Raw genomic sequence first — 8708 nt, forward strand, 5'->3', positions numbered from 1 at the left:
CGGGACGGAGCGGGCTGGGGGGTGTCCCTAGGCGGCGGCGGTCCGGCGTGGCGGCGGGGTCCTGGCGCTGCGCGGGCGGATGGCTGGACGGCGGCATCGCCGTTGGTGGCGGGGTAGCGCGGCGGCGCGTCTTGGCGGCGCCCGCTCGGCCCAGATCTTGGCCCTTCGGGCCCCATCTGGGCCCGGGCGGGCCGGCGGAGGGGTGAGCCTGCAGCGTGACCTCCAGGAGGCCGGGGCGTGGCGGCGAGCTGGCGACGTGGATACCGAATTGCTGCAGCGTGGCGGCGGGGCTTTGCGGGCCCGTTTGGGTCCGACCGGGCCATGGGTGGCCTGGTGTGCCCCGCTGCCGCGTCCGGCCGGCGACCGCGACGGTGCTGGGGCGCACGTTGGCGGGGGAGGTGTGTCCCTCCTGCTCGGTAGCTGTGCCGCTGCTTCCATCGTTTGGCGTTTCTCTTCGGGTCTCTTGGCCTCGTGGTGGCGTTCGCAGTGAGGCGGCATGGGTGGTGGGGCAACCGTGGTGGCGCAAGGTGGTCGACGGCGAGCTGGGTGGTTGGCTTCGATCCGGTTGGGCGGTGGGGTTTGGAGCTGGGAGAAATCATTGCCGGATCTTCCGGCTCCGGTGCGGTGACGCCTGCGGGTGCCACCATTCCTCCCGGGAGGGTGCCGGTGGTCTTCATTCCCCTCTACCCTCCGTGTGCCGGGGGAAACCCTAGGATTCGTCCGGGCAGCAGCAGCGTCGGCGTCGTTCCCTTCCTGGAGGCGCTGCTTGGTACTCGGAGGATCGGAACCTAAGATCGTGGTGGATAGTTTTCGGAGGGCGCAACGGTTGTAGGTCATTCGCGTCTGTCGAGCTGCCGGTGTTGGCATTGTTTCCTTTTCTTTTTCTTTGGCTTGTTGTGCTGCTCGCCCCAGTGTCTGCTCTGTATCGGTGTTGGTGCTTTGGAATACAAAGCGGGGGGAAACCCTTTTTCGGTAGAAGCTCACTTACAGGAGGAAATTAACTTCGTCAATTATTTTGCCTATTCAATGAAGTTCCCAACTGCTTTTGCTTTCTGAATGTAGTTCATGAATAATTTTTGTACCTGTCATTGAATTTGGCAATGCAAAAAATAAATTGGATTTGCACTTTAATATACCAACAGATATAGTAGTTTTACAGAAAAATATACGCCAATCTATGTAACACATTTTTTAGGGGAGAGGCATACTGCTTTACTAAAGATGGTCATAGCAGCCTCCTTTTTCAAGAGACACTGTGATACTCTCGAAAAAAAAAGTTTAGACACTGTGACATTGTGCCATCAACTGACAAAATTTCTTCCTTAACAACCTGCAATATCCTAGAAGGGTAAGAAGAACACTTACACAGAACATGCCAGCAACTTTGCTGAACTAATGCATATCTGGAATTAAACCTAACATTATGTAGTGTGTTAATGAAAGGCGCAATAAACTATAAAATGCATTGCCTTTTCAAATAATTGGCCGCAGATGTCAGTATGAGCAGCATCAACAGTTTCTTAGAGAATGCAGACACGAACTTGGAATGCCATCAAAGCTTCTGTTTCATCCTTGCTCGGCTCTCCTTCAGCAACAAACTGTTGAAGCTTCTGTTCCTAGTGAAAATCAATTCCTGCTCGTACCACACAAGACCGACAATGTAAAACAAGATGAAGTAAACGCAGTCAGTTGCCTTGCCCCGTATTACGCAATACTGGCAGCTAAAATGATAAGCATCAATATCAGTGCTTAGCTAATGCCTGATGGTGTATAATGAATGATTGTGTACTAATGCATATAGGATATGCACATGACAAGGAGGGGCTGACGGCGCCTCTAAGAGAAAAAATAGTGAAGAAACTCAGGGTTAGGGGACTGACCAGGAAGCAGAACGGGCACTCCAGGAGATGGTACACCCGTGGATGGGTTGGAGATGAAGTTGACGACAAGAACGACCTCGACGAGGACGCCAGCCGTCACACCGTATCAGAGTCAGCGCTCCTGCTACTGGGGACGAACAACTTGACCTTGAGGTTGACACCGACCAGAACATCGTCGACAACCTTGTTGTCCTTGGACGGCGGCGACGAGGCGAGGCACAGCTTCTTGGGCAGTCCGACGACCTTCTTGTGAGCTGACCCACAAGAACCCATCTCCGGTAGACACAGAAGCCGTGGAGCTCGGCGACAACCGCTCGATCGGGTGGATGTCGATGGTGAAGTGATCAGTAAAGAAGTTTGACTGAGAGCTGCCAATCTGGGAAACATAAGCCTGAAGAACATACTTTCTTTATTGTACTTCCCACAAGAGTGAGATATAAAGATTGTCAGACTAATCTTTGGCCCCTTTTTTCAGAAAATCGGCAATTATAAGTTAAATACCAAATAGAAATACTTGCACCCATATCAAAGAGGAAAATACTGGCACTGTATTGCCACTGATTATAAATAAAAAATGAAAAACAGCACCACATACTGCATTGCTGTACAATATGCATGGGCTCCCTCAGAAAAATGCATGGGCTCCAGTAATCATTTATTTGCATTGAAAATTAAGACCATCTTGCTATCAGCATAAAAGGGAGATGCACTTCTATAGTACCAAGAACAAAACATAGGATTCTTCTAGAATACAATATCAGAAGAAGCATCATTCTACCATTTAGAGAAAAAAAATCAAGAAGTAAAATCCCAGTACATGGAACTTACAAGGGAGGAGTCGCTTCGGATTTTTTGCTCTGACTTCTCGTCACACAGCCAATAATAAAATAGGAAAAGGTCTACACAAACAGACAAAACATAATGATATGCCAGAAAAATCTAACCTATCTTGTGAACAATCAAACAATCACAAAAAAGAAATTTTAAGAAAGAAAAGGAGCCTCACCCCATGGTCACGGCCGAGCAACCACTACACGGACAGCACCTCGATCTTGACCGTCGTCAGGTAGTTGGACCACTCCAATGCCCCAGAACGACCAACACGATCCACAAGAACCCTACAAAATCAACAAGTTTAAGGATGAGGGAAAGATAAAGCTAAAATATTCAGTTAAGGCATACTTTCATTCTTTTAACAGTATATCAAGTGGTAGCTCGCTTAGGTACCTATCGTTCCTGTAAAGAGCAAGCACATGGCCAATGAAATCTATAGTATCATCACTCAATTCATGTTTCCTAGAAACAAATAACAAATAACAAATAACAAATAAGATTACTTGCAATGTAGGAGGTAATCATTCCATTTTTAATGGAAAATGCAGAATAGTACATGATACTGAAAGAAAATGTTCTGCAACTCTATCGATTTTCTCAAAAGAGAGTAAATTATTAGGCCAATCCCTTCTTCTGAAAAAAAATGAAAAAGAACCAGTGTAATGCTGAAGATGCATGTGCAATTAGAACAAGCATGTATTCTTGACTAACAATGAGACTTACAGTTAGCGCAACACTTGACCAACTAAGGCTCGGATAGAACTGCAATCAAGACGCAGGGGCGAAGCGATATTCAGAATTTTGCATCTATCTATTGTTGGATCCATTGGAGGAACAAGGAGAGACTCACTAAAAGGGGACTGGCGGGGAAGCAGATTGGGCACTCATCAAGGTCGGGCCTGGGGTCGTCGGACCTCGAGGATGAGCCGGCGCAGCGTCGACGTCTGGGGTGCAGGTAGAGCCCCTGCGGCGCCATGTTTTACAGGACGAAGGCGCGATTCACACCCAAATCAGCCAGGAAGATCACAAAAAGCCATGAACGTGCTCGCTCTATCAATATCCAAAAATAACAGTAATTTTGGATGGGAAACGAGAAAGAAGGGAATGCAGATTAACAAGCAGCCTAACATGGCTCATGTGCCGCCCAAGATCGAGCTCGAGATTACCTGACGGCCTTGACTCGACTCGGCGTCCCTTGGCCTACCCTCTGAACAATCCCCTGTTGTGCTCCTCTCGTACCCAAAGAGCAGCCTCCACCCCTGCTCCTCTCGTGGCGGCGATGGAGGTCGCCTCCCCGAGCCAGGGCCGTCTGCACCTCGATGCCATCCTCTTCCCCGCACCCATAGACGAGCTCAAAGAAGCGGCGGTGGTGCTAGTCGAGATTGAATAGGGTGAGAGAAGAGTCGGGGTAGAAGCGGGCCATCCTCCGGAAGCCAGCGGCGGTGACGACGGCGACGGCGGCGGCGGCGGAAACCCTAGGCCCGGGAGGAAAAAATGAGGGAGAGAAAAAGGACGATGTGAAGCTGGGTCGAGAAGGAGTAGGCGTTCGTTTACGTTTCTCTCCTCGTTTGATACAGTAAATTTAGGCACAGTAAAATATGGACAGGTGGATCACCCCAGCGGTCGCCCTTGTAGCGACTGCCGACTGTTATTGTGTTGTATGTGCATATTGTCTTGTCGATTTTTTCTCAGTCGGTTTATCAACCACCTTTTTATTTTGGTCGGTTTTCCAACTAAAATACTTCCAGCCTATTTAAAAAATTATGATTCCGAGCAAACGCACAGGTCCCGTCCATGTAGCATTATGCGCGTTTGCATTGACAATTATTTCCTTTTAGTTTTTTAGCCTATGTTTTATTTCATCCAGTTTTTTCAATTAAAACACTTTTTATTTATTTTTCTAAATATATTCAGGAACTTTCTTGTGAATTTCTAAAAATGTTTACAAATTTGAAGAAATGTTTGCGAATTCAAACGTTATTCCCAAGACCAGAAGGATCGCTCTACATGTTAGGCCCAATAACACCGTTGCAGTCCATGTTTGCTTGACCGCCTCTGCTGTATGTGCGAAATATCAATTGCTATAATAACCATTGGGAGAAAAAATATAATTAATTAACAGTGCGAAAAGACGTGCGTTACATCTAGTAGTAGTTATATGTCATAAAACTGTACTCCCCGTGTCCCAAAATAATTGCCATGATTTTAGTTGAAACAAAGGGAGTACCATTTAGATGGTATAACATATATTTTATTTGTTAACGTGTGCGCTATGTAAATAAGGACGGAGAGAGAGGACTTGTTACTCAGGTAGAAATTAAGGTGGTTCTTAACAGAAATTTTTCATGAATGCATGGCCTTTTGATGAAAGCACTCTAGCTAACAGAAACAATATTTTGCAAAATAGGCGCGGTTGGCATGGCCAACATCTTGGTAAAAATCTTGGCGAAACTATAACCAAGCTGATTGGGCGGAACTGCTCTATCTTCACCGCCCCGTCCTTATTTGGCAGCAAAACAATGTTCGCCAAGTTTAGGAGGCCCAAACAAGAACAGTTAAGGTTCACCACTTGGTCAATGGGGGCGCGGAGATCGGCCTTGATAATGTCCCAACATACACAGAGAAACAAGCCAATAAATCCATCGGGGGCGTCGCCTTCTCAATAGGCATAGAGAAAATCGTCGCCTTAATCTCGTCCTCGTGATAGCGGCCTCCAAAGCTGACAAGTTAGCAGGTTCTTACCGCTCTGGGGTTTGGCCAGCATTTTCGAAACCGAATTTGCTCTCTTTTTGCCTCATCTACCTCCAAGGTGCTCCTCAAAGGGCGTCTGAGCTTGCAGTTTGGCCATGGTCGTTGCCTCCATTAGGGGGACCCTCTCTCCCCCATGTTATTTGTCTTGGCAGTTTACCCGCTACAAAATCTCTTCATGCGTGCGGCCGAGGAGGGGATTCTCAAGCCAAGGCTATGAATGGGTACTATAGGCCCTCCCTATATGCAGATGCTGCTGCTATCTTTGCTAACCCTGGTGCGGAGGAGATTCATGTAATCGCTCGGATCTTAAGTTGCTTTGTTGATGCAAGTGGGCTAATCACCAACCTTAACAAGACTCAAATCTCCCCGATTAGATGCCAAGAGATTGATTTGCAAGATTGCTTCCTACCATCCAAGGCGGGCTCCTTCCCGTGGACTTACACTTCACATAAGAAAGCTTAGAAGGGTTGACTTACAACTTCTCATTGATAAGGCAGGATCCGGGCTACGGGCTATTCTCATCAAGTCGGTTCTTTCTGCCATGGGCATATTCCATATGTTTGTTCTTTACCTTCCTAAGTGGGTTCATAAAAAGATTAATAATATGTCTCGTCCTTTAAACTGGAAAGCGCGATGATGGGGAGCATGCGTGTGGGGGTCACTCCCTTGTGAACTGGGACATGGTTTGCCGTCCTTAAGATCTTGGTGATCCGGGAGTGCTTGATCTGGAGAAATTTGTGAGGGCTCTTCGCTTTTTTGATCTTGGATCCAATAGACCGCCGCAGAGAGGCCGTGTGCAGGCTCGGAGCTCCATTGTAATGAAAAAGATATGACTCTCTTCAGGACTGCCACTACAGTCACTGTTGGGAATGGTGTGAAGACTAGCTTCTGGTTTGACAGATGGCTTCATGGCCTGGCGCTAAAGGATATTGCACCATCGGATTTTTTGCTTGCCCGACGCAAGGATGGGGTTCAGGGAGCTCCGTGATGACCACTGCATACGTTCCATTCATACCATCACTACTACTGATCAGATTCATCCATTCGTGGATCTTTGGCCGCAACTGCAAGATGTCGTCCTTGATCCCGTTATCTCAAACTCCATTGCGTGGACTGCATCATCTTTGGGTTCCTACTCCGCAGCATCGGCCTACCATCTCCAATTTGCCGGCGCAACGGTCCCATCTTGGCAAAAAAAGGTGTGGCACGCCAAGGTTGAGCCCAAATGCAAGATTTTCATGTGGCTTCTCCTTCACCGGAAAGCGCTCACGGCTGACCGCTTGGCCATTCGCGGGTGCAGCATGACGGAGTTTGCATGCTTTGTCTCTCCGGGAATGAAACTAATGAACACATGACACACGAATGTTTGTTCACCCGTGGTGTTTGGGGCATTGTTTCAAGCTGGCTATCTATTCCCAATGGAACACAACCCCCCTGGAAGAATGGTGGAATGATAATATCACAGGCTATGATGCCGCTTCACGCACGCGCTTTGGTGAAGCTATCATCTATTTGTTATGGATTGTTTGGAAGAGCGAAATAGATGAACCTTCAATGCCACTTCCTTAACAGTGCTGGACATCGCCTACTATGGAGGACTAGAAGAACGCACGTGCATTGCAACGGGGCCACATTAACTTTAAGAGTTCAATATTACGACATTGGCGACCTTTTTTACCATCATCAAATCCTCACACACACACTCTCTCCCCTCCCTCTTCCTCACTCTCTCTCCCTCTCTCTCTCTAACACACACACACACACACACATAGCCTATTCTCCCCGCCAATAAGACTTACTCAATTGGCAATAATGTGTGGGCTTGTGATGAGCTTGACTGAACTAATGGATAGTGTGATATATTCCCCGGTCATTTAATAATGAAATTTTAGAAATGGGAAGGTTATGTAACACCTCAAGTCAGTAGCTACAGTGACCTCCCCCTAATGATGCCATGTCATCAGGCTTGCTAAGCCAAACTGCCACTTGATAAAAATCAAAGCCCAATTCAAATTTAAAATAAAGTCAAATAAATTATTTCATCAAACATTAAAACTAAAATGTTCACCATATTCTATAAATTCCACTGATTTTTGACATGTTGAGCCTAACATTTGACCCAAAAATTAAATCTTGTCAAATTAATAAGAGGTCCAACAGTAGTTAAAATAACCAATTAAATATAAACCTAATTTTATGTATTTCCTTTTGGCCCCAAACTTTTTGTGCCCTAAAAATATTGTGCTCGAATTGTGTGCATAGTTTCACAATTAACAAAATCCATTTAGTTGATATAAGAATAAATAGAAAATGGTGTTAAAAAGGATAAATGGATTAGAATACATTAAAAACCAAAAGGACGATGAAAAAGGGGATTCCCACTACCCCCGGGCCTTGCCACCGAACCGGCCCAGTGGTCCAGTCCCCGCACGGTCGTCTTCTCCTGTTCCCCGAACCCGTCGCTACAGAACCGGGCTCCCGCCCGACCACCTCGCCGGCGTCGAAGGGGAATGGGTAAGGGTGACGCCCTACCTCCCCTGCCCCCATGGCCTCACTCCTCCTCGACGCCCCCTGCTAGATCCACTTCTCCTCCTCGCTCGCTCGATCCCGGTGATCTGGATGAAGTCAGATGCCACGGCCACCATGACCGACCCCGTCCACACGGCCACTGCCCTCCTTGCTGGCTAGGAGCTTGTCGAGGAGCTCTGAATGCCTCCGCTACTTCGTCTGTGCCAACAAGATCAAGTCCAACACCCCCAGATCGACATCATTGCCGTCTTCCTTAACCTCCGGCCACCGCGACATTGTCGTTCGATCCGCGCCGCCCCGAGCTCCCCTGTCTTACCCTAGGGTGCCATTGACACCGCCGTGATCTCCTCTTGCCTTTCCCCAGTTTCCCCTCTCGTTTGCTCTCGTTAGGTATGTCGCCGTGGCCGAGAACCGCCGTCTGATAACCCACAAGTGTAGGGGATTGCAACAGCTTTTGAGGGTAAAGTATTCAACCCAAATTTATTGATTTGACACAAGTGGAGCCAAAGAGTATTCTTGAGCATTAGCAGTTGAGTTGTCAATTCAACCACACCTGGATAACTTAGTATCTGCAGCAAAGTATTTAGTAGAAAAAGTGGTATGATAATAAAGATAACGGTAGCAAAAGTAAAGATAAATGTTTTTGGGTTTTTGTAGTAGTTGTAACAGTAGCAACGGAAAAGTAAATAAGCGATGAACAATATATGAAAAGCT

The 8708-nt window shown here is 47.3% G+C and overlaps 1 long non-coding RNA gene across 10 annotated transcripts; it reads right to left on the reverse strand.

Moving 5' to 3' along the window:
* Nucleotides 1-1101: 1101 nt before the first annotated feature.
* Nucleotides 1102-4289, reverse strand: LOC123091281 (uncharacterized). Of its 10 annotated transcripts, none has more exons than XR_006443011.1 (7): nucleotides 3881-4289; nucleotides 3565-3678; nucleotides 3438-3476; nucleotides 3108-3176; nucleotides 2887-2998; nucleotides 1881-2779; nucleotides 1102-1633 (listed from the first exon to the last, which is right to left on the reverse strand). It is a non-coding gene; the product is annotated as an uncharacterized lncRNA (long non-coding RNA). The 10 variants fall into 10 exon arrangements; XR_006443005.1 differs by having other exon boundaries at nucleotides 3565-3764; XR_006443006.1 differs by lacking the exon at nucleotides 3438-3476 and having other exon boundaries at nucleotides 1881-2271; nucleotides 2709-2779; nucleotides 3565-3764; nucleotides 3881-4285.
* Between the last annotated feature and the right edge of the window lie 4419 nt (nucleotides 4290-8708).

The sequence above is a fragment of the Triticum aestivum genome, chromosome 4B (assembly GCF_018294505.1).
Source record: "Triticum aestivum cultivar Chinese Spring chromosome 4B, IWGSC CS RefSeq v2.1, whole genome shotgun sequence".
Classification (NCBI taxonomy): domain Eukaryota; kingdom Viridiplantae; phylum Streptophyta; class Magnoliopsida; order Poales; family Poaceae; genus Triticum; species Triticum aestivum.